Source organism: Macaca thibetana, chromosome 1 (genome assembly GCF_024542745.1).
Source record: "Macaca thibetana thibetana isolate TM-01 chromosome 1, ASM2454274v1, whole genome shotgun sequence".
Taxonomy (NCBI): Eukaryota; Metazoa; Chordata; class Mammalia; order Primates; family Cercopithecidae; genus Macaca; species Macaca thibetana.
Window position 1 is genome coordinate 111,130,215 of NC_065578.1, and position 25,133 is coordinate 111,155,347.

A 25,133-nucleotide genomic window follows, 5' to 3' on the forward strand; every position below is an offset into this window, starting at 1 on the left:
TGTGAAGCCACTTTGGAACTGTGCTGGCTCCTCTCAGAGCTTGGAGAAACTCTTTTAAGTACTTCACACCCTAGCAGCTGCCCTCTGGGACCAGGTTGGCCTGGATCCTACTCAGTCCTGGGCAGGCAGGCCAGAGCCTCTGTCCTCCAATCAATAAGATACTCTCCACAGTGGTTAAGTGTTTAGTCTCCTCTTTATTGAGATAATTGAAAGGCCTTATTAAGCAAGGCCTTATTAAGCAAAGAGCTGTGATTACTCCTTCGGCTAAAGCCAGAAATACCATCTCCCCTGCCTCTGTGCCCTCTGGGTGTCTGGAGCAGAAACAGGCTTAGGATGACCAGGAATTGCTTCTGCTAAAACAGGCTCAAAGTCATCTGTCCTGAGGAAACCACGGGGCTTGGACTTCCAGAGAGGATGTGGAAGGGGATGGGGCAAGCCATTTCACAAGGATGTATGAACACCCAAGAACTTGGTGGAGGACATGGCAGAGGTAGACAGGTATTCGGTGAATGAATGAATGAATGATCTCACTTAAGCCTCTCAATTCCCTTTGAAGTAGGCTCCTGTTTTGAGACTGTCTTCCTCCTCCTTCAGTGTTCACGCCCTTTGCCCTGGCTCGAGATTTCCTAGATGTGCACTAGCATTAGGGCCTGTGATAGAGCCTTCTAGATCTTTGCAGCTAGGGTTGTCTCCTCTGCCATGGTACTCAGGAGAGACCTCCAGGGAAGTGGTTGAGAACATGAATTCTGAACTTAGATAACATGGGTTCAAGACTCACCCTGCTCCATAAAATAACTGTATGATCTTGGGGGAATGTTACTCTGGGCCTCAGTTTCCTTGTCTGTAAAATGAAGATAATAACAGTAACCTAGATCATAATCCTATTGTGACATATACAGCTCCACAAACAATAGATAATATTACTTTTAGCTAGGCATTCTGAAAACCACAGTCTCCGTTGATGGGAAACTCTAAAAACACAGTCAGTTGTCCCAAGTTCAAATAGCCCAATTAATGAAGAAAAAGGGGCTGCCTTTGAGATATATCACCTTAGCTGGATTTGCAGATGACACAACTGAAAGGGGGCCTGCGGGCACAGGGCTGTGGATGACAATAAAGCATGGCAGGAGTGCAGAAAAACAGTGCCAGGAAGGCTGCATTTCAGAGTGACCACGGCTGGTGAGGAATGCTAAGGACAACAGAAAGACTGTTTCATCCATATGAAGAAAGAGGGAGAAGGGAAGCCATGCCTTCTGCTGGTGCAGATGGTCTGCTAGTGACAGATGACAGGGAGAAAGCCGAACAATCCACTCCCAGGCGTCCTCTGCCTCCTCCACCGGGAAGAAGGAGCTGCATCTTGGAGAAGCTGGAACAAATGCCGAAAAGAAGGATCCAGAGCTTAAAGTAGGAGACGGGAGAGCAGGCGAGTGTCCAGCGGAATTCAGTAGATTTACATCACAGGCCCACATGAATCCCACCTGGGAGACAGGAGGAATGTGCAGACGGGGTTGCAGAACCACTGCCCTGGATCTTTGAGAAATCATGGTGCAGCAGAAAATTACCAAGCGACTAGAGATGGAAAACGGTCGTATTGAATTTTTAAAGAAGGCAAAAGGAGGTCTGAGAAACCACAGACCAGTAGGCTTGGTATCCATAAATTGTGCCATCAAATTGCTGGCAGAATCTGAGTGCAGATTATTAAGTAGACAGCTTGTGAATACTTGGAAAATAAGCTGTATTGGTTCACTAGGCACACATCTTGCCAAATTAACCTTATTTCTTGTTTTGACAGTGAGGTTAACTGGTTGGTAGATCAGGAGATTGCTCCAGACCTACTGCATCATGATTTTAACAAGATGTGTTCTTGTCCCAGTTCCTTATACCCTTGACAAGCTGGAGGAGTGTGGTGTGGAGAGCAGTGTGGTTAGCAGGGTTTGCACGACCATCTCCAGTCTTCGGGCACTTCTCAAAGATTACCAACTGTGGTCCTATGCCAGCAAAGGAAGTTCAGGGTTTTCATATCAAAACATCTCCTTTAATGAAAAAGTGAATAAGTAAATGAAATAAAGAATGGATCTCAAGTTAGGTCTCCAGTGATATGTTCCAGAATTTTTCAACAACTTGTATAAAGCCAGAGGAGGCAGCATGGCCTAATAATTAAGAGAGGACACTGGAGTCCAACCTGGGTTTGAACCGTAGCTTACATTAGTTACCAACTAGCTAAGTGATCCTGGGGCATTTATTTAACCTGAGCCTCTATCAACTATAAAATGGCTTTTATATCCCCAGGGTTGTTGCAATAATTAATGAGGTAATTCAGAAGAAATAATTCAGTGTTTGAATAACTGTAAGTTGTCTAGAATTAGCCAGTGTGGTGGGTACCTATTGTTTTGTCTGCTGACACCCTAATAGGAACTGTGTCCCTCATTCCCATGATGATGGAAACTGTCCAGATAAGCTGCCATATTTCCCATGCCCCCATGCCCACTTGCCACAGCTGGTGAGTTCAAAATAGGACATCTCACCCAAGCTGGGTCAATGACTTCCTTTCCTGGATTTATTTTTTAAAAGCTTTACTGAGACACAATTTACATACCATAAAATCCAACCATTTCGATTGTACATTTCAATGGTTTTCAGTGTATTTAGAGAGTTGTGCTCACATCACCACAGTTTAATTTTAGAGCGCTTCATAACCCCTAAAAGAAATGTGTACCCATTAACAGTCAGTGACCATTCCACATCCCACCTCTCAGACTTAGGCAACCACGAATCTACTTTCTCTCTCTATAGATGTCCCTATGTTGGACAATTCATGTGAATGGAACCATATATGTGGCTTTTCGTGTCTAACTTCTTTCACTGAATGTGTTTTCAAGGTTCGCCCATTTGTAGCATGTATCAGTACTCCATTCCTCTTTATGGCTGAATAACATTCCACTGTCTGGATACACCACATTTTGTTAATTCATTCATCAGTTGATGACATTTGGGTTGTTCCCACATTTGAGTTATTCTGAATAATGCTGCTATGAACATTTGTGTACAACTTTTTGTGTGGACACGTTTTCATTTCTCTAGGAGTCATATGGTAACTATGTTGAAGAGTTTGAGGAACTGCCAAAACGTTTTCCGAAGTGGCTGTGCCATTTTACATTCCCACCAGCAATGAATGAGGGGTCCAATTTCTCCTTCTCTGAGACAACACTTGTTATTGTCTGTCTTTTTATAGCTATCCTGGTGGGTGTTATCTCATTGTGGTTTTGATTTGGATTTTTCTGATGGCTGATGATGTTAAACATCCTTTCCCCTTCCTTGGACTTTTACGTTAGGGACCAGATCAGTCTCTTTCAAAGAAGCCGACGCGGCAGCAAGCAAAGCTCTGCAGCTGTTGGCAGCCATGCAGTGCCATGGGGAAAAGCGGGATTGCAGTCGGGGAGGAAGAAGGCTGGCACTCGCAGGAGATGTGTGATGGAAAGGACGGTGATGGAACTGGAATTCCTGTTCTAATTCTTACCGAGGACCAGCTGTACCCCTGACTTTCCTGTCGCTTAGCTGTTCCATCCTTCCTTTGACTCTGCTCACTAACGAATTACTATTTTTGTTTAACCTTCTTTCATTTAGATCCTGTGGTAATGATGGTGATGAGGCTGCTACTGGTGATTCTTTGAAAGTAAGCTCCTCACATTTCTAAATGACAGAGCTACTATGAATTGAGGTCTTCAGGAGTCAAAAGGATTTTAACAGGTTGTAATCATGGGTGAAACCAACCAGATTAATTTTAACAAAGATAAATGAGAACACCGGCATTTTGATTCAAATAATCAATGACGTATAGCTGATGGGAAAGACCTGGCTTAAAAAGAGTCTCTGTTAAAAATCACCAGGGAATTTAACTTCAACATCATCCACCAGTATAAAGAGGCTGTTAAAAACCTAATGCCATTCTTGGCTGGATTGATGGGAGTGCAGTGTCTGGAAAAAGGGAGTGGGTGTCGTACTCTGCTCCTAGATGCAGACCATTTCTAGGCTGCTGTATCGAGTTCCAGGCACTATATAGTCTGTAGGACATTGATTAACTGGATCATGTCTAGAGAAGGGAGGCTGGGATGGTGAACTGTCTGGAAATCCTCTCAAGGGAAACAATCAAAGGAATGGGCACGTTTGGCCCGAAGAAGAGGAGTTGGGGAATGGAAGAATGGAAAGGAACAATGTACCAGAGGAGCTTGTGCTAGGAACTTACCTGCATTAATGGGTCTCACAGTAACCCACCCTATCAGGTAGGGTTAGCCCACTTTAGGGATGAGGAGCGAAACTCCAGAGAGGACAGGAACTTGTTCAAGGTCACTCAAGTAGTAAGAGGCAGAACTACTGGGGTTAGAGCTCAGGTTGTTTCCACTGCCCCTGCTCTTTCTGTCACATCCTGCTCCTCCCAGGGTCAGGGAAGGACGGAAGCGGAAGTGAAGGTGGGGCTAGGGAGAGGAAGGCTGTGGAAGAGGGCTGAGGAGTCAGCAGGAGCTTAGCCCCTTCTCTCCACCTCTGCTCAGTGGCAGCAGCACAGCACAGTGGTTAAAAGTGTGGTCTCCGAGTGCCAGACTACCCAGGGCCAATCCCGGCTCTGCCACTTGTTAGCTGGGTGACTTTGGCCATGATACTTAAATCCTCTGTCTTCAATTTCCTGGCATTGATCAATTAATAGTGCCTACGTCACAGGGTTGTTGTGAGGGATTGCATAAGTTACTTTTTTGTGAAAGCTCAACCTGGCATATAGGAAGAGCCTTATTTGTAAGTGTTTATTAAATAAACCCTGGGCCCAGACCATCATAATTTCTAAACCGGACTTCTGCAAAAGTCTCTTAACCAGAATTAATTCTCACTTCTACTTTTGTTCCCCATATATAAATATATATGACCAATCCTTAAGTGGATTGGTCAGCTTCACCCTCTTCCATGGCCTTAAGAACAAGTGAGAGTTAAAAGAGAGCTTAGAGATCATCCAGATCAATTCAAAGACAAAAAAAAAAAAAAAAAGGAGGATGTGAGGGGAAGTGACTTATCCAGGGAAAGGCAGTGGACGATCATATATATATACATAAAATATATAATATAATATAGGTAATATATATTATATAATATATGTAATATATAATATAATATAGGTTATATATTATATAATATATGAAATATAGGCTATATATAATATATGAAATATATATTATATATGGGAACATAATATATACATATTATAATATATAATTATATATGTGATTATAATATATATTATTATATATATATATAAAATAATACAAATTTTTTAGCTCCAGTGATCCTCCCACCTCAGCCTCCTGAGTAGCTGGACTGCATAAGGACTGCAGGTGGTTGCCACCATGCCCAGCTGATTTTTTATTTTTTTGTAGAGGTGGGTTTCACTATGTTGCCCAGGATGGTCTAGAACTCCTGCCCTCAAGCAATCCTTCCATCTTGGCCTCTCACAGTGCTGGGATTGCAGGTGTGAGCAACCACACCCAGCCAGAAGCATTTTTTTTTTTTTTTTGAGACGGAGTCTCGATCTGTCGCCCAGGCTGGGGTGCAGTGGCACGGATCTCGGCTCACTGCAAGCTCCGCCTCCCAGGTTCACGCCATTCTCCTGCCTCAGCCTCCTGAGTAGCTGGGACTACAGGCGCCCACCACCACGCCCAGCTAATTTTTTGTATTTTTTTTTTTAAGTAGAGATGGGGTTTCACTGTGTTAGCCAGGATGGTCTCAGTCTCCTGACCTCGTGATCCTCCCGCCTTGGCCTCCCAAAGTGCTGGGATTACAGGCATGAGCCACGGCGCCCGGCCAGAAGCATATTCTTAAAATGCAAATCAAAGCATGTCATTTCCCCTGCTCAAAGCACTTCAATAACTGTTTGTTGAATGTATGAGTTAATGAGTAAATTAACTCAACGTTGTTGCAAAGACTACATGCCTATTACACAGTAAACACTCATTAAATGGCAGCTAATTATGAGCATAATGACCGTGGTGTGCAGGACCCTTTATCCCATGGTCCCTCCTGGGGCCCACCTGGGCAGAAGACTGAAGTAGGGGAGCTAATGGTGATTCTCTAAGTCCTAATGGCATTTATGGCCTATTTTCTCTGTGGAATTTTGAAGAAAGAGGGCGTAAGGAAAGAAAAAAAAAACAGTCATGGCTTAGAAAAAGAAATTTAAACCCAAAGCCTTATTTCCTTTTGTCTTCCTCTACTCATGCAAATAAGAACTCTCCTCTTCCCTCTATCCTGGCTTTGTGGGTAGGGATAGTAAGGGATAAGAAATCCTTCCTGGAGGTGACATCCCAGGTACAGGTGAGCTGTGGTGCCCAGCCCAGAGTTAGGACTCACACTCAAACCCTATCTGGGAACAACGTGGACGCAGCTGTCTGCCCTGAGCAGGTGGGGCTCAGGGACTCTGCTTCTGTTGCTCTCTCTCTCCCAGCACATCCTCGGTAATCCACAGTAATGTCTGGACTGAGGCAAAAGCAAGGAAGCTTACCCTCCTAATATGTAAGGCTAATTAATTTGTATTAGGGCTTAGGGATAATTAAACTTTTTATCTGAACTTAAGCTGCATAAACCACCTGCCTTGTACAATTAATTGCTCCCTTCATTTCTTCCTCCAGGAGCCAAGAGATTAGTGCAAGCCAAGCTCCCCCATCCAGTTCTGCCTGCCTCTCAGGTAGGGGCATGGCTGCCTGTGTGGTGGGGAGTCCATTCTTTACTGGAGACCAGGGCACTGCCCAGTTAGGGCCCAGCTGCTGGGAGCTCAAGCAGGGAGACACATCCCCAATGAGTTTCTGCAAGGATGATGTCTCAGCCTCACTGCCACACCCACTGCTGCACCCATCTTCTCCACTGGGATGCCCCTGAACTTGGCTTCCTGGAGCCTCAGTGTTGGGGATGGGGGTGGGGCACAGAAGCTGTCCTGTTGGGTGGGACCAGGGTGAGGAGAGTTCTTAGAGCAGACTAGGCCACCATAGTGAGTTCCACGGACTCAGACCTCTGTGGCTTCCTCCTTGTCCAGGGGCAAAAGACAACAGTAGACCATCATGGAAGAGACACCAAAAATACCAGCCAGTGCTGAGTTCATCCCATGACAAACACCTGTGCAGCCTCTTTTCATGTCCAAATCCCCTCCCATGAGTAAATACTATTATTATCCTCATTTTACAGATGAGGAAACTGAGGCACAGAGTGGTAAGTAATATGCCCAAGGTCACTTGGCTAGCCAGCTGCAGAACTGGGACACAGACCAGGTCCCTTTGATTCCAAAGTCTATGCATAGCCACTATGCATCTGGCCCAAAGCTATGGTTCCTGGGGAGCCAACATGGCAGGCAGCAGTCCTGGTAGAGAGCAAGGGAGGAGAACACTTCAGAGGCGACCAGATCTAGGGCATCAACCTAGCCACAATTCTACAAAAACACTTTAGCCCTATGCTGTCAAATCTGAAGGTGGGAGACTTGGGAAATGAAATGAAACCCCATATAACCTCTCCTTTCTACCACATGCACCCTCTACCCCCAACACACACCTCTGCTCATGTCTCTGCAGCTGGGCACTCTCCTGGGCTCACCTGCAAAGTGAGCCCCAGCAGTGAGCCAGGAACCAAAAAGATAGGATGGCTTTTAGGAATCTTGAAGTTCCTCTGAAGACACAACCTGGAGGTGGACCCAGACGGGACACATGAGGCTCAGAGCAAGGTAATCTAATAATAACCACAGTGGCAATTCAATAATAATTTATTTTTATTTAGCATCAGTATGGGCCATTTCATTTTCATAACAACCTTACAAAGTACTATTGGCCCCATTTTTGAGATGAGGAAACTGAAGCTCAGAGAAGTTAAGTAACATGCTCAAGATCATCGGCTTATCCAAGCCAGTGCTCCACAGTAGGCTTGTCTGACTTCAGAGCACTCCTCTTTCTCGCTGCAGGAGGAGAGGAATGAGCCGAAGACCTGGCTAATCCACATGAGAAAGAACAGCCTCGTTGTGACAGAACGATTTATAATCCTTTGGGTATTTACCCAGTAATGGGATTACTGGGTCGAATGGTATTTCTGTTTTTAGGTCTTTGAGGAATTGCCACACTGTCTTCCACAATGGTTGAACTAATTTACACGCCCACCAACAGTGTATAAGTCTTCCTTTTTTCTCCACAACCTCACCAGCATCTGTTATTTTCTGACTTTTTAATAATAGCCATTCTGACTGGTGTGAGCTGGTATCTCACGGAGATTTTGATTTACATTTCTCTAATGATCAGTGATGTTGAACTTTTTTTTCCTGTAATTGTTGGCCGCATATATTTCTTTTGAAAAGTGTCTGTTCATATCCTTTGCCCACTTTTTAATGGGGTTATTTGCTTTTTTGCTTGTTGACTTGTTTAAGTTCCTTATAGATGCTAGATATTAGATCTTTGTCGGATGCATAGTTTGCAAACATTTTTTTCCCATTCTATAGGTTGTCTGTTCACTCTGTCAGTAGTTTCTTTTGCTGTGTAGAAGCTCTTTAGTTTAATTAGATCTCATTTGTCAATTTTTGCTTTTGTTGGAATTACTTTTGGCATCTTTGTCATGAAACCTTTACCTGTTCCTATATCGAGAGTGGTATTGCCTAGGTTGTCTTGCATATCATAAAGACACATGCATGCGAATGTTCACTGCAGCACTATTCACAATAGCAAAGACATGGAATCAACCTAAATGCCTATCAATGGTAGACTAGAGTAAAAAAAATATGTGGCACATACACATCTTGGAATACTACACAGCCATAAAAAAGAATGAGACCATGTCCTTTGCAGGAACATGGATGGAGCTGGAGGCCATTTTCCTCAGCAAATAAGGCAGGAATAGAAAACCAAATACTGCCTGTTCTCACTTTTAAGTTGGAGCTAAATGATGAGAACACATGGACACATAGAGGGGAACAGCAAACACTGGGACCTATTGGAGGGTGGAGGAGGGAGAGGATCAGGAAAAATAACTAATGAGTACTAGGCTTAATACCTGGGTGACACAAGTTTACCTACATAACAAACCTGCACTTGTACCCCTGAACTTAAAGTTAAATAAAAATAAAAAAAAAAGAGAAAGGACAGCCTTGAGACAATGGAGAAACTCTCAAAGTGGCATGAACCCAGAAACCCTGCTGGGAGGTTCTCTGGGAGATGTTTCCTGAGCTCTGCCAGCCGAGAGTCCTGGGAAAAGGGGTGGGTGACCCTTCCAGGTCATTGCTGTAGTTAGATCTGGCTTGTAGAGTCATAGCCAGTCACAGCGGCAGGCTCCTGGCCAAGATCACTTTACCACTGTTGGCCTATGGCAATAATCTCGTCTTGCCACCTCAATGGTTGTGCTGGGTGACAAAGCTGTTCCTCTAAATATTGGTTCTCAAACTTTAGTGTGCATCAGAATTGCCTGGAAGGCTTGATAAAACATAGATTGCTGAGTCCCAATCTCCGATTTCTGATCCTGTAGCTCTGGAGTGAGATGTGAGAGTCTGCATTCTAACTAAGTTCCTAGGCATCACTGATGTTGGGATCTGGGGACCACTGCTTTCAATCATCCTCTCTCCATAGGTCACAGATCTGTAGACTCATAGCATGTCAGCGGAAAGGGGTCATAGCAGCCAGCTTCAGACCAGTCATGCGTACATGAGGCAACGAAGTCAGACATCGGGTGGGAGATCCTGCCTGCTCATCCAGAGGGATTCCCTGCGCACTGTTTACTCCACCTAGTACACCCCTTGTACTGGCCAATACTTTTCCCCCCATCCTCCTGGATTGATGAATGTATCAAACATCTGCTGGGTGTTTGTTAGGACTGGGAATACAAAGCTAAATAGACAGGTATGTCCTCTGTCCTCAAGGAGCTGATGATGTTTATAGGGAAGACAGACAAATAAATCCTGATGATGGTCCAATGTCGCAACACTACAAGAAGGATGTATGCAGGATCCTGTGTGAGCACAAAAGAGGGGCCTCTAAATCAAACTGGAGGGTGGTCAGAGGATCCCTTGGAGGCAGCAGCACAGGCTGACTTCTGAGCTGTGAAGGAAGAACTATGAGAAATTACTGGCTGCAGTAAAGAGTAGGTGGGAGATGAGGCTGGAGGGGTAGTCACATGAAGATCCTTCTGGGTTAATCCAGGAATTTGAACTTCTTCCTGAAATCAGCAGGTTTCCAGTGAAGGATTTGAAATGATATGAACAAATATTCATCTTTGAAAGATCACCTTGAAAGCAGTGTGGTGGATGGATTGGATGGGGATGAAAGTAGAGGCAGGGAAACCAGTTAGCAGGTTACTGCATCAGTCCAGGCAGGAAAGGCCTGAGCCAAGGCAATGACACAGTGGGGATGGGAAAAAGAGGACATATAGGTACTTATTATACCTATCTGTCCTTTTCTGTTGGGCTTGGTAATTGAGTCACTGTGAGGGTGGAGGGGAGAATCTTGGGGTGAGGCTCAGGCTTGGGAAGTGGGGCAGCCCCTTCCATCTCTAGCCAAACTCCCACCTTTCCCTTCCTTCTATTGTCACATGCTCCTGCCACACTGTATGCATCTGTGCTCCCATATGCATTGGGCTCCTCCATGACTTCAAGCTTCTACCCAGGCCCTTCTCTCAGCTGAGAATGGCCTTCTCTCTCTCTCTCTCTTTGCTAGGTAACTCAGACTCATCTTTCCAGATGCTGTTCAAATGTCACCTCCCTGGGATCTTCCTGACTTTGCCAGGCAGAGCATTACCTATTCCTGTCTTTCCACCTTGGTTGGAGCACTTACTCCTTTATGCCCTGACATACCTTCCCAAAATATCTATTTCCCCTATTGAAATAAGAGCAATCTGAGGACAGGCCTTTCTATCTCTGGATCCCAGGTGCCTGACATGCTGCACGATGCCGAGTGGGGACTCAATCATTCATGAGTGAATGAGAGGGAAGGCAATCCCCCTGGTGTGTGTTCCATGGACTGGATTGGCTCCTGGGATGGACTTCTTGAATCAAACTGCAAGCTCCAGGAGAGGAGAGGCCGTATCCTTAGTACCTAGAACCATGCCTGGCACAGGAATGGGCACTCAAGACATTTGTTGAATGAGTAAATGAATTATGAAGAGATTATCCTTGGAACTGCCGACTCGGCATACTGGATCATCAGAGGGCCTTTCTGCTGCAAAACACTTTTATCCTGAATAAAGTATTCTTTTTGATGCATTGTATGATTCACTTGAAGTAGGGGAATCTATCTTACCTCCAATAAAAAGGAACAAATCTAAGGCCACATTACAGTTGGGAGGAGTCAGGAGTAAGCAGAGGGAGGAACACTTGCTTTGAGGGCTGTACCAACAGTAACCAGGTGATCCCTGATTTGTCACTGGGGGATGGAACCTTGGGCTAAAAGCAAACAGAGAAATTTAAGTTGGGTCTCAAAATGGGCTGAAGTCATCCCAAGATGGTAATACTACCTGACTTATGAGCAAACCATATTTAAATCCTGTCCAGAGGTAAACATTCTTAACCTAGGGCTTCAGGATTCCCACAGATTAAGGTCAAGTAAAATAAAACATAAGAAAGCAAGAAACCAAGAGTGAGTCAACCAAACAAACAAACAATAGATTTAGACCCTCCCCAAGAACTTCAGGTACTGGATTTGATAGATACAGAACAGTTATGTATGAAATATTTTCTAAAAATTAAGCATAAAATCACAAAGATGAGTAAGCAATAGAACGCTATCAGGAATCACCAGGCAGATATGAAAAAGAAACAAATGGAGTTTCTAGAAGTGAAAGAGTTAAATGTTAAAATTATTACTGAGTATAATGCCTTAAACCAACTGGTTATTCTTATTGGGCATCTTCCAGAGTGGATGTCCTCTTCCCAACCTAATTCTTGGGAACCTTCCTGTTGTCACTTGGCCCAAGAAGTTCTTGTACCTGAGTCTATTCCTATTATGACAAGAAGGAGGGCAATAAAGACCAGAGAGTTGCCTGCACCAGCCCTGTCACCAAAAGAGGTGATCAGTGTAGCCCATCACAGAGCACAATGAAGTCTAGTTCTTATAGAGACATAATCTCTTTAGCCTGCACAGCTCCTAGGAGAAACACACGGACATGGATGAATACAGAGAGTGTGAGCAGACAGCAAACCAGTGTCAAAACGAGACAGAGATGGAAGAGCAGATGGTAGCCAGCCACCTGTGGGATAAAAACCAGGAAAGAAGATGTCATCAATTTTACTACTGGTCTCCTGTCAATGGGAAGATACTAAAATGAAAATTGGGATTTGGTTATTTGTGGTGATGCTTCCTAAATGTCCAGTCAGTTGTTCCCTGTCCTATGGATGCACTGGCTCAGAGTGTGGTCTACAAGGACATTTGTACTTTGAAGGGGAAAAGTAGAAGGGCTGAGGTTCAAGAGGCTGTGAAGCCACTTGCCCCTGCCTAGTAATGAGCCAGCCCCTCAGCTCTGGAGAGAGCACATGCCCTGACCTGAGGCATCCCTGAGTGGGGCTGGGAGCCATGCTGGCAGGTCGAAAGCCCAAGCCCAATTATGAGAGGCATGCTTTTATGGAGACTGGGCCTTGCTCAGTCCATTCTTCCCAATCTCAGATCCCAGGAAACTTCCCATTTATCTCTCCAGGCTCTTGGGAGTAGGGGTTCACAACAAAGAGACATGAGGAGCAGCACACATGTGTCTGGTCAAGTGGCGGAGCCCTTGTCCCTCAGGCCTGTACCATCTGTTTCTCTTTCTCCGTATGTTGACACAATAGCCTTCTCCCCGGGGCTGCTTCTCAGCCTTCTGCCACCCTAGGCTAGCACACATTCCTCAGAAAGGGATGAGCCACTTCAACTGCACAGTAGAGCAACTGCCATAACTAGCCTTGGTTAGAGCCAAAGTGCGCATGTATGGCAGAAGGGAGGGCTGGATGCTGGGAGAAGGTGGGAAGGTGGGAAGGGCTCCAGGCAGTCTACGCAGCAGAGGCAGGATTGGCCAGAGTCAGACACCTTTATGCCCTGACATATCTCCCAAAAATAGCACTCCCAGAGGTGGTGAAGCATCAAAGTGGAAGTCCACAGAGGTGACAGGGAGCTAGGACACAGAAGCTGGGCTGGTCAACCAGACAAACTCTTTTGGCCAGAGTCTTCCCTGAGGTTCAGTCCTGCCTCTCCTCGCACACCCCTGATTCTGCCTTCTGTGGCTCCAGCTGGGACAGTGGTTGAGGTAGTGACAGGTGGGAGGTAGAAGCGGGCAAGAGGCAAAACGGTAGCGGTAGTGACCAGAGGAGTCTTAGCTCCAGGTTAGGCCAGATTGAGTGCTTAGCGGTTTGGCCAATTGACCCAATATATGACCATCAGGTGTCCCCACCCTTCAGAGCACTCTGCTCATAGGGTAAATCCAGGTTGCTCCAATTGCCCTTTGTAAATCTGATCTGGCACTCCCCACGCTGTGCTCCCCTCCATCTTGGGCATCCTCTCTTCCCCTTTTCACGCATCCTCATCCTCTGAGAACCAGAAGTTATCCCTCTTCCATTAAGCTTCAGACTCTTATAGGTCTTGAAGGGTTGTACAGGGTGGCAGGACACACACCCACATGGCACAGGAGTCCTCTCCACGGTGGCCTTTCAGCCTACTGGTGAACTTACCAGGCACAGGCTTTGGAGCCAGGGAAACCTGTGCAGAAGTCCTTGCTCTCCCACTACCCAGCTGAGAGACCTCAAGCAGGCACAACTTCCTGGGCCTCAGTTGACTCATCTGAACAATGGAATAACAATAAACTACCTCGCAGGGTTGTTATAAAAATCAAGACTGTAAAAGCGTTTCATGATCTGTGCAGTGGCAGACAGTGCTTAGTTCTTCCGCATGAAACAACCTGGGCCATGGCTGGGCTGCTCACGTCGTCAGCTTTCCTGTAACTTGCACCTGTGAGTGCCACTTCTGCTATTGGGAACTCTAGAGTACATCTATCCCTCTGTCAACACCACAGCCTTCCTCCAAGCTCTGAAAGCACCGCCTGCTCCTCATCTCGTTTGGCTGCACTGCCAGTGGCTGTTTCACACTTACCTGCTCCCTCTGACAGGCCCTAAGCTGGGTCCAAGACAATGTCATGCAAAGAACATAGGTCTTGGAGTCAGAAGTCCCTGGCCTTCAAGTCTGCGTCTTCCTCTCTCTAGTTGTGTGACTTCGGGGCAGTGATTTAGATCTCTAAGCTTTAGATCCTTCAGCTATAAAATTGGGAATAATGTCTCCCTACAGGGAATGGTTAATATGCACTCACAGACCCCACAGTGCAGCACTGACAGGATGCTTGTTTCATGTTTCTCTACCCAGCAGATGGTAAGCTCCACGAGAGCAGGCCCGGTGCAGTACTAGGCACATAGCAGGTATGTCACATCGAGCCTGTAGCAGGACCAAATGGGTCCCCAACTTAACTATGGCCTCTAACCTCATGTTGGGTACTTAAAATCCTGCTCAGGGCCTAGGGCCAGTTGAATGTTTCAGCTGAGCTGTGGAAAACCCAGAAGGGTCCGTTCACATCTTGCAAGCTTCCAGCTCTGGGCTCTGTGCGTCTGGGTTTGGTTTGATCCAGCTCAGTAAATTTGACTGAGCATCGAACATTCTCCTGAAGTATTTCTTCTGCTCTGGAAGGCAGAAATGGAGCTGCGTGCTGTACACTGGCTCACCTGACCCCCCGAGGCTGTGTGGGTTGAGGAGGCGTCTCTTGCAGTCCTCAGCAGGGGCCCGGAAAGGACAGGAGCCAGGGCCCCTTCCGCCTCTATCTTTAAGTCTCTGGTTCTTTGAGCCTTTGCCTTTTTTCTCTGTTTTCTGACCTCTAGTTCCAGGTGAGATGCCCTCTGGTGTGACACCCTAACACCCTAGCCTTACCCGCCCCCACCCCATGTAAACTGGTGACAGTGGAGGCCTCATTTGCCTGGGACACCTCTGCTTCTCCACAGCCTAGCACAGCACCTGCCATGCAGTAGGGTTCCATTACATGTTTGATAAGTACATGGATGCTTCTCTGATTCTCTTTCAGTCTCTGCCTCTCTCAGATCCGCATGTCTTAGCTGCTCCAGCCAGCCTTGTCTGTGCTGAGATCTGCTAGGATCAGTTTTGGGTGATTAGAGGTGGTCCTTAGGGCTGCTGGTTGTGTGTGCGTGTTTTTGTAAAATTCCTCACAGACACCAAGCCCCCAGATGGACACATCACTTTCTCCTCACCCCTTCAGAGAAACCCTCTGACATTGACCATCACACATACACTCTCACCAGGTCGGAGCTGGAAAAACCTTAAAAATCATCTGCTGCATGCATACTGAAGTATTTATGGGTGAAAGGACACGTATGTGGACTTTTCTTTAAAATACTCCAGGAAAAAATAAAAGGCAAGTGAGGAGAAACAGGGTGTGCAGTGTGCTGAAGCCAGGTGGGTGGGTGCATGGGCTTTCATTTACCACCCTCTCTGGTTTTGTATACACTTGACATTTTCCGTAATTAAAAAGTTAGAAAAAGAACTTAGTTAAAAGAAGAACTATCGACTCCAACTCCCTTCTGAGGCCACTACTCATTTTGCGCATGTGACAAACGGTCCTGCAAAATCCTCATGTTTTCTTTAACTTTTCTTTACATGGGGCTCATCTTGCCAACTAGATTCTTGCGTTCTGAGGGCAGGGCTGTGTCTTACGCTACTTTACATCCTCTTTATAACAGAGCTTATAGTAGGGCAGGCGTCAGTGACCACTAGACCGAGCTGCCCAACCCTTCCCCTTGGACCGAGCCTTCTTTCGTATGCCTCATATCCTTGGCATTGACTCCTTTTCCACCCCCCAACCCCTGCTGCTGCCCAGCTCCTCCCTGGCTTCCGCCAAGGTGACAGGGTAATGCTATGGCCAGGGCCTTTCCTGTTTCCTTGGCAATCAGAGCCTTTCTTTAGCCCTGGCAGCATGCTCTCCTTGTTGGTCAATATTTAGTTTAATTTCGGTTCTAATGCAGGCAGGAATGAGGCAGGTGGGCTTGGGGGTTGCTACAGGGCTAGCAGGGACCCATCTGCCAGCCTCCCCCACACCCTGATGCGACTGCACTCATTTTATGTTTGCTCTGAACTCTCCTTTTACAACATTTCTGCTCTCTGCCCTTCAATTAACCTTCTGTGTTCTGGGCCTGACCTAGCTGCAGTGTGCGGGGAAGGGAACATGCTGGGGTCACTTGCGGGGCTCTGCAAGGCTTCCTCAGCAGCCCTGCCTGTAGCCTCTGCGGGAAATCTAGCTGACCCCCAGGGAAGAGGCTGGAGCGAAGGTGCCCTGCTCCACTGCTGGGGAGGCTATGAGAAGTCATAATGGATGAAAGCTTACTATGTGCCAGGCACTGGTCCAAGTATTTTGTGACTGTTAGTTTATTTAATTCTCCAAACAACCCCAGATAGGGAGATAGGTTCTATAATTATCCCCATTTTGCATATTAGGAGACTAAGCCTCGGAGAGGTTAAATAATAATTGCCAGTAATTCACAGTACAGCTGAAGTTGGTGCCTGGGCGGTCTGCCTCCAGCGCCTAGGCCCTTGACTGGTGCCCTTCAGTGAGGGCGGATGCTGCATGCGGGACAGACAGCACAGGAGGTGCCACCGCCTTCCCCGCCTCCCTGTCCCACACTCCCCTGAGGGCCTGTGTGCGTGGCTGACAGCATGGGTGAGGCACAGGGAGATCCTCCCAGCTGCAGGGTGGCGGGTGGATCAAATAAAGAGCAGGGGACTTCTCGGCCACAAAGCAGAGCCAGGTGGCATGGAGGAAAGGGCGGCCTAAGCTAACAGGCAGGGTTTATTTATTTCCTTCCTCTTTGTCACAGGGCCCCCTTTAAAATGACTCCACAGACTATTAATCTCAATGGAATATCAACCGCAACAGGGAAAAAAAAAAGGAAGAAAATCCTCAAGACGAGAACAGATACATCTCAGCCCAGTCCACCGGACAGGGTACATGGGGACACTGTGGGGAGGAACTCTTCCAGGCCGGCCAGAGATCCCCCGCCACAACCTGGATGCCACAACCTGGGCAGGCACCTAGGGCCAGCCTTGTCCCCTCGCCCTTGCCTCAGTCTGGCTGCGCTTCCCAGTCTGCCCTCTCTGTCTCCCCGTTGGGAGGTTACTTCCTGAGCCCCTCACAGTCAGACTGACACAAACCCTGTGCGTTTCAATGAGCCTCCTGTGTGGACAGGATGAAAATTCATCTTAGAAATGTTATCAAGTCCAAAAGGAAATTCCTAGGGGAATGTAAGTCAACCTCTTTTAAAGAGTGTGGCCAAGCAGATACCTTAAACTCTAGGGGAAAACCAAAGTCCTTGAGAACAAGAGTCCAGTGAGGAGTGGGGGGACGTGGAGAGCTGGAGTCTGCCGGGGCCCACGTGGCTGGGGGAGCACCTAAGGAGAATTCAGTGACCCTCCTGTGTGAACGGGGTGAAGATTCCCCGTAGCTGCAGAGGAGGGCAGCAACCTGCATGTGGGGGACAAGTAATTACAGAAGGACAGAATGAAAACAGAGGCTCAGAGGTCTGGGACCAAGGTATCCTGGAGCAGCCACTGGGTTACTTCCTGGTGGCAGGAGCGGGACAGGAGGGTAGGAAGAGGAGAGAAAAGAACATGAGGTGAGCCAAGGGAACACCATCGTTCCCCTGAGGCCAAATCCTAAATCCTGTCTGGCCTTCCCCAGGGGCCTTTTCACCAAGCAACATCTCACGGCTCCCTCCAGGCACCGTCTGCTCTGAGGAGCACCCCTCCTTCAACACTGGCTCCCAGCTGCTGGGTCCTCACCTGCCTCCTCTGTGTTGTAGCTCCAGGGGACATCTGTCTCCCATAGAACGGGGGCACTCAAAGGGGGCATATCTTTTTCAACAGAGACCTTCTACACTAGTGGGGAGTGTCTGCACAGCCCCACCTGCTGCTTCCCCTGAGGACGCTCCTGTTGATGCGGACACACTGCTTTCGTGGACGTGCTCATGGCCCTCGTGGCCCAGCCCTCCCATTCTCCTCTGAACTCTCACCCATGTACTTTAAATGGCTTTTACACTCTTCTCTTCCATTCCCAAGCATGGCATAATGGGAACACTACGGGCTTTGGGCTCAGAACAATCGTGGTACTCAACCTGGGGATCACTTGATTGCATTAAAATTTTTAAGCATTATTTTCTCATCTGTAAATGGGAATATTTATATTTACTCATCTCATATGGTTATTGTGAGGAAAATGAGAGAAGGGATATCCACTTCCAGTAATGTAAAACTAAGCAGTTTGAATAAACCCTTCTGCTGAGGATAATTTGAAACGCTGGATGAAATATAACAAACGTTTTCTTAAAAACTTCAAAGACATAACAAAGTAATAAGGAATCATGGGCCATAATCTCTGAGGAAGTGAGAACTCAAAGAGGTAAGCCCAGTACTCAACCCCACCCTTGCCTTTAAAAAAAATTCATCCAGGAGTAACAGTGACAACAATGAGCTGTGGTTTTTACAGCTTCCCCACCCAGCTCTAAGATAGGAAGCCTACATAAATACCCTACACCTCACTCAAAGTTGGGGTCCTGAAGTGCTTTACCTACAGGGTAAAGATGAACTGAGAGTAAATATCTCCTCTATGGACTTGCAGCCTTGAATTTAGATTAAGGAATTTGTGTTAAGGAGGTCCTGGACTGGTAACATTCCCAGGTAACTAGCATAGTAAATTAAAATCCTCTCTGGAGGAAGAATACTGATTCTAAACCAGAGATTATCCTTCAAATAATTTTCAAATACACTGACAGCACAGAGTCAAAGATAAAGCATGTAAGGAAAGAAGACACCATGAGTAAGAACCAGAAGAAAATGATGATAAAAAGAGACCCCCAGATAAATGACATATAGTCATGCATCTCATAATGACATTTTGGTCAACGATGAACTGCATATATGATGGCAGTCCTGTAAAACTGTTGTATCGTATTTTTACTCTACCTCTTCTACGTTTAGATAGGTTGAGATACAAAAATACTTACCATTGTGTTACAGTTGTCTGCAGTATTCAGTACAATAACATGCTATACAGGTGTGTAGCTTAGGAGCAATAGGCTAAACCACATAGTCTGGAGTGTAGTCGGCTCTATCATCTAGGCTTGTGTAAGTACACTGTATGATGTTTGCACAAGGATAAAATTGCCTAACAACGCATTTCTCAGAACGTATGCCCATTGTTAAGTGATGCATAGCTGTGTTGTGGAAGTATCAGACACAGACCACCATGTTAACAATTCAAGAAAATATAATAAAGGCAAGCTTGAACATTTTCTGAAGAAATGGGAACTAAAAAATGACCTAGAAATTTTGAAAAAAACCAAATACAAATTCTAGAACTAAAAAGCACAACGACTAAAATTAAGTACGCAATGAGTGGGTTTATTAAAAGCTAAATAAACACAGCTGAAGAGAAGATTAGTGCACTGCAGGTTAGAAGGAACTATCCAGAATGTAGCACACAGAAGCAAATGGGAAAGTCCATGCACCTTGTATAACGCCTGGCATAGAGAAGTAGGAACTCAATAAATGTTACTTTCATCCTTTTCCTCTTTCAAGTCTTAAAAAAACATTGCTCTTTCAGAAAACCTTTTCTGATTCACTTGGCCTGACATCTGCCACTCCATTACTCTGAATTTTCTCAGCATCTTTGTAATTGGTTTGTTCATAGTGACGGGCACTCACTTATTTCCTGAGATCAATGAATGCAAGAGTTAAAACCTTCCCCGAAACTTATGCCATTGGTCACAGGTTTCCTGGTCCACAAACTCATTCGTCCTCTGTGCCATGATGATGTACAAATGCAAGGGCTTGCTTATTAGAGGTATTGCTCCGAGGAAAAGGAGTTAGTTGAATTCCAAAATAATGTCTGCTTCCTGACCTTGTTGCTTGGTCAATGCTATGTCAAGACAACTGCTGACTAAAGGCCACAATAAATACCTCAGTGTTCATGGTAAACAGGGAGCATGCGTAAGCCCTCTCAGGTCTTACTCTCCTCTGCCGTTAGAGCTTCTCGTCTGAACTCATTCTGGAAATTCTGACGCACAAAGGTGGTGAGGGGAAGTGGCTAGAGATTGACATCAATGGGACCAACAAAATCCGCAGCTCCAGGAGGAGACTCTGCCAACTCCACAAAAAGTATTAAATACTTCTGCTCTGCAGCACCTGGCTGTTTAAGGACTTGGAGAACCAAGATGTGCCTAGCCAAAGAGGCCTCTTGTGCGTTGACTTTAAGTGTCTGCCCTTCATTCTCAAGCACTATGGAGCGAGAGGGAGGGGACGCCCTGAATGACCCCGTCCTCCACCCCTAATCTGGGTCATCTCAGACCCCTGGCCAGCCCAGGGCCAGTGGCCTGTCTCCCTTTAAATAGGCCTGAAGTGTAAGGGAGAAGGATTGGAACTGGCTCTGGGAGAGAAAGAAGAGAGAAGCTTTGGAAGCCTGGCTGCTGGGCTGTCTGAGATGGAGGAGCTATGGGTAGGGCCTGGGCCGCTGTTGAAGGTAGGGGTGGAAACCAGGGAAGTAGCTTTGTGCAGGCAGAAAGCAGAAGCTGTGGTAGTTGTGTTTTGATTAGTAGAGCCCAAGTGGATTATAGAACCCAATGTCCTGGCCTTACTGGTTCTGTTTCAACAGTGGAAAATTATTTTTCTAGACTTGGAAAAATTGTCACATTTCCTAGGTGTATGTGTGTGTGTGTGTGTGTGTCAGAGAGTGTGTGTGTGTGCGTGTGCACGCCTGCAAGTGCTTGCATGCACCAACCTACTCATTTGATCAAAGGTTAAAACAATATTAAATGGTAGCCTTTACATGTCAGACACTGGGCTGAGTGCTGGGGATTCAAAAATGACCAAGACAGGGTCCCCAACCTGCTCTGGGGATGTTCATCAGCTCCAGGGCGATGAAATTTCTCTTGATGGCTCCTCTCTGTGCCCATCCTGCTCTAGAAGCCTCTTCATTCATTGATTGGTATCTGGACCAACCAAATGGTTTTTCCTAGCCCCCTCTTGGATTCTAAAGGCAGCACCGGAAATTTCAAGCAAGAAGCTGCTTCCTGGTCCAGCATCACCCAATTTTGACAGGATATTACTGAGATAAAAGATGCATGACCAGCTCTGGCTCTTGTCTGCCATTTCTGCCCATGATCACGGAACAGGAGATGACCGGGGGGGCCTCCTGAATCTATTTGTGGCTCTATCTTGAATAAACTGGGTGAACGATGGTGGCTCTTCTCCCTTCTGGCTTTTATGTCCCTTCTTCTGATTTGGGGCTAGGTTAGTGGCCCTGGTCCAGTGACTAGTCTCTTCCAGTCCTTGGTCCTGTAGAATGGGCCTTTCCCTACCCGGAAGAGGGCAGCTGTCATGCCAGGACTGAATACCTTGAGAGAAGAGGCTCTTGGTTGCCCTGTGACCCAGGACAGGGCACAGAGGAAGAAGCCCCACTCTGGTGCTCCATCCCTCCAGTTTGCCCAAAGGTTGCACCCAAAGGCCCATGCTGGGCACAGGCTGACTTTCTCTCCAAGCTCCCATCCTGGCTAGAGAGACAGCAGGTGCCTGAGAACTATTCCTTCTCTTCTCAGTGAGAATCTATAGCCAATTAGCTGAGCCCAGGGAGGTGGAAAATGTCTCTCTCCAACCCTGGAGCTAACAGCGAATCCAGTGTTTCTGGTAGATGTCTCTGTGAAGGGCGAGAACAGAGTAACCTCCAGGACTCCAAGGAGCTGGTTTGAGGCTATCAGCCCAAGGCTTTAATAAGCCAAAGGAACACTCCACTAAGTAGCACAAAATAAGTGCAAAACTTGGCCATATTTTTTTCCAGAGTCTGTCTGGGTTTTTTAATGTGGGTGTGTGCAAAGAGCAGGAACTCTCCCTGGGGTCCAACAAATTGGGTCTTTGCTGTGAGGGACTGTGGCAGCTGTAAAAGGAGCCAAGCCAATAACTGGGCTAAAATAATTGGTCTCAGGATGTGCACTCCTCTAGCCTCTCTGCCTGTCATCTCTCCAGCTTCGGGGCCTCAGGAAGGCTGACACACACACCCGGCTGCTGTGGCATCTTCCTGACACCACGATCAATGTTCCATTTCATTAGATCTTATCTGTATAAAACTGATGATCAAGGGAGAGGGGTCTGAACAGTGTGATGGGGGAAGGTCCTGGTTCTATCACTATCTTGATGTGTGAGTCTTGGCAGGTCATCTTCCTCTCTGTGCTTTACTTTCCTTATCTATTCGGACAGAGGAAGAAGAGAGGATCAGTGCTTACTGAGTGGGGCAACAGTGTGGCAGGTCTTGGACTAGGTGTTTTGTATATATTGTCTCTGTGTCCAGTGTTATGGTGAAAACCAGATGGAAAAAGAGAGGTCAAGGAATTTAGACAAAACCAGAAAATACTACACCAAGATGAAAGTTGATGTATTTTTACTGCTTGCTACCCACACTCAGGAAATCCTGACAATGCTTGGCTCAAGAAATATGCAGAATAGCTGTGAGGGGTCTGTCCCTCCCTTACCTGGGTGTGGGCTCAGCTGTGGGGACTGGCTAAGGGGTGGGCGATGAAAGGACAGGGTGAGTCAATCCGTAAGGTTGGGGTATGTATTTCTGAGTCCCTGGTGAATGCCACTTACTGAATTCCCAAGGCGAATGCGCTCTTTGGATCGTCCACCCCTGGGCCATGGACTCTCTGCCTCTCCTCTCTTCCCGTAGCATCCATAGTCAGACTGGGCTACGTAAGACGAAGGCTTCATTATTTTTAAAAAATCAATTGGCTCCATTATGTATGACTAAAATTCTATTTTCAACTTCCCCTGGAGAGATGTTACTCACTGGGAATAGTGAGTACATTAGCATTTTTCTTTGAGAGTTTGGGGCCCGGAGAATTTAGGCTCAGATATTACTATTTCTTTTTCCCCCCCTGCTTGTTTCCTTGGCCCGGGTCAGAAGTGACTTCAAGAGTTAGGGGCAGTGCAGAGTGCTGATGAAGAACCGGTGAGAACATTCCTTGCAGTGCCACGCCGGGCATGTCGGCCTTCCGGAGGGTCAGTGTTCTCGTCTGGAAATGGGGGATGCTGTTAATCCTGCATCACGGGACCGTAGTGAGGACTGGAGGGGTGATGCTTGTGGGGTGCTGGGCACGGTGCCTGGCAAATGATCAGTAAGCAGCAGGCATTTCTGTGAAAGGAAGGGCCTGGACAGCTGATCTTCACCAACAGTGACGACAAAGAGGAAAGACAAAGGTCAAGGCCAACTCCCTGGCTCCAGCGGTGGGTCTGGAGGAGCTGGTTTTCACACCCTCAGGGCCAGCTGCTCAGCTGATTCTGCCCGTGGCCTCTGTGTGCCACACCCTGCATGGGGAATTAGGGGAAATGCGGAAATGATGGTGGGGTCCCTGGGCATCCACCACTACCAAACATAGAGCAGTGGTAGGGCTTAAGGCTGAGGGCCACCGTGTGAAGGAGCCATCAGAATGCAATGTGGCTTTCCTCCAGGGGAAACAGGGGCAGAGTTCCTTGCACAAAGTAGACAATCATTAAAAATAAGGGCAGTGTGCACGTCATGAGTGCTTACTGCATGCCAAGCACCGTGCTAAGCACTTTCTTCACGTGGACCTTTTACATTTTTAATCTGTACAACGGCACATGTAGTAGGTTCTCTTATCATCCCCATTCCACAGATGATGAAACTAGGCCTCATTTGCTTAATAACCTCTCTGGAATCCCTCAGCTCGTAAACAGTAGAACCAGACCTCAAACCCAGTCCTGCTTTGCATGAGTATCTGAGCTAAAGCCCTTGCCCCATTCATTGTGGCTACAGGGCACAAGGAGCCAGGCACAGGCTGGCAGGAGAAGCCTGAGGCCAGTCCCTACTGCACACACTATTGCCGCCCCATCCCTCGAATTTCTCTTGCTCGGCTCTGGCAGCATCCAGAAAGATGTTCTCCCAGCATCCTGTGCCTCTCACTCCCACCAAGATGGGGTCTGCCATCTAGAACTGCTAGAGGCAGGAACAGCCAGTTCAGGCTCCAAAGTGAAGTAGTGGGTGCTCCCATGGGAGTGAGGTAACCTCAGGCTCCTGGGAATCCAGCTATCGCCCCTACCTCCCCAGCTGAGACGAGCAGGTGAGGAGCTTGCCTGGAGGCCAGTGGACACAAGTGCCCTCCATGTAGGGGTGGAGGTATGGGAAGGGGTCGTAGTGAGGTCACAGGGGCCCCCAGATCACTCTTGGAACCCTAGCAAGCTCAGGGAGCTTGGAACCCTAGCAAGGATCAGAAGCCAGCACTTCTGATGCCAGCCTGATCAGACTCCAGTCCCTCAAATTAATGCACGATCCAATTTAATTTCCCTTTAGAAAATTACATATTTTTAAAAAATACATGAAGAGTCAGAAAGGAGTCATGGCAACGACGAGGCTGAGCACCAGAGCTGAAGCCAGGCCTCTTCTCCCTCAGCAGGGGCCTGTCTGGTCTTCTAGGTCAGAGTCTCCTGACTCTCTTCACTTCACAGCACATGTGGAAGATGATCATATTCGCCCAGGACATTGGAGTCAACAGAGGCAGCCATCTGTAGTGGGAGGTGAGCAGCTCAAGGCTCTAGCTGTCTTAGGCTCGCCTAGCCACAGCTGGGCCAAGGGGCCCGTGCCCCACACATCTGTACCAGGTGCGGAGGCTCTGCTCTGGGAATCTTCTCTAGCCGGGTGCTGGCTCCCTAGGTAGGTCAAAGGGTGCTGGACAGGTTTAGCTGGCACTGACTAGAACCTGCTAGGAGCCAGGCAGGCCTCACTCATGGCTGCCCTTAATTCCTACAACAATCCTGTGGCAGCCGGGATTCCTTTCCCGTTGTATAGATGAGGAAACTGAGCTTTCAAGGCATTCAGTGATTTGCCCAAGGCAACAATCATAGTATTCAATGAGCCCCTATTCATTGTCAGGCACTGTGCTAAGTGCTTTATACGCAACATCTCCCTCTGCTGGGGGCCCTGCCCCATCAACGTGCTGGCAGTCTCCCTGAGCTTTTTACACAATTTGCTGAATGCACCAGTCACTGATCAAATGAAGAACAGTTATGATGTGCTGGGCC

General features: G+C 47.1%; 1 protein-coding gene across 4 annotated transcripts in view; it reads right to left on the minus strand.

Moving 5' to 3' along the window:
* KCND3 (potassium voltage-gated channel subfamily D member 3) overlaps window positions 1-25,133 on the minus strand; it is a 220,758-nt gene that overhangs the window by 17,839 nt on the left and 177,786 nt on the right. The gene's annotated exons all lie outside the window — the stretch shown is intronic.